Raw genomic sequence first — 248 nt, forward strand, 5'->3', positions numbered from 1 at the left:
AGGACTTGGCCTGCACACCATAGACATAATCAATATTCACCCTTCTGTCCTCAGGCATGAACTCATGCAAAATGCTGTTATTGCAGATCAGGATGATATAATGCTCTGTAAAGAGAGCATTGTCCTTTTACACACAGTGGAGTACATGGGTTGCATATAGTAGAAGTACACTATAGGACCTGCAGTAATCTCTTTTAATAATCCTTTGCCCTTCTTTAGCATCTTCATCCAAAAATCTCAAAGCACTT

Source organism: Gopherus evgoodei, chromosome 11 (genome assembly GCF_007399415.2).
Source record: "Gopherus evgoodei ecotype Sinaloan lineage chromosome 11, rGopEvg1_v1.p, whole genome shotgun sequence".
In the NCBI taxonomy this organism is placed as follows: Eukaryota; Metazoa; Chordata; order Testudines; family Testudinidae; genus Gopherus; species Gopherus evgoodei.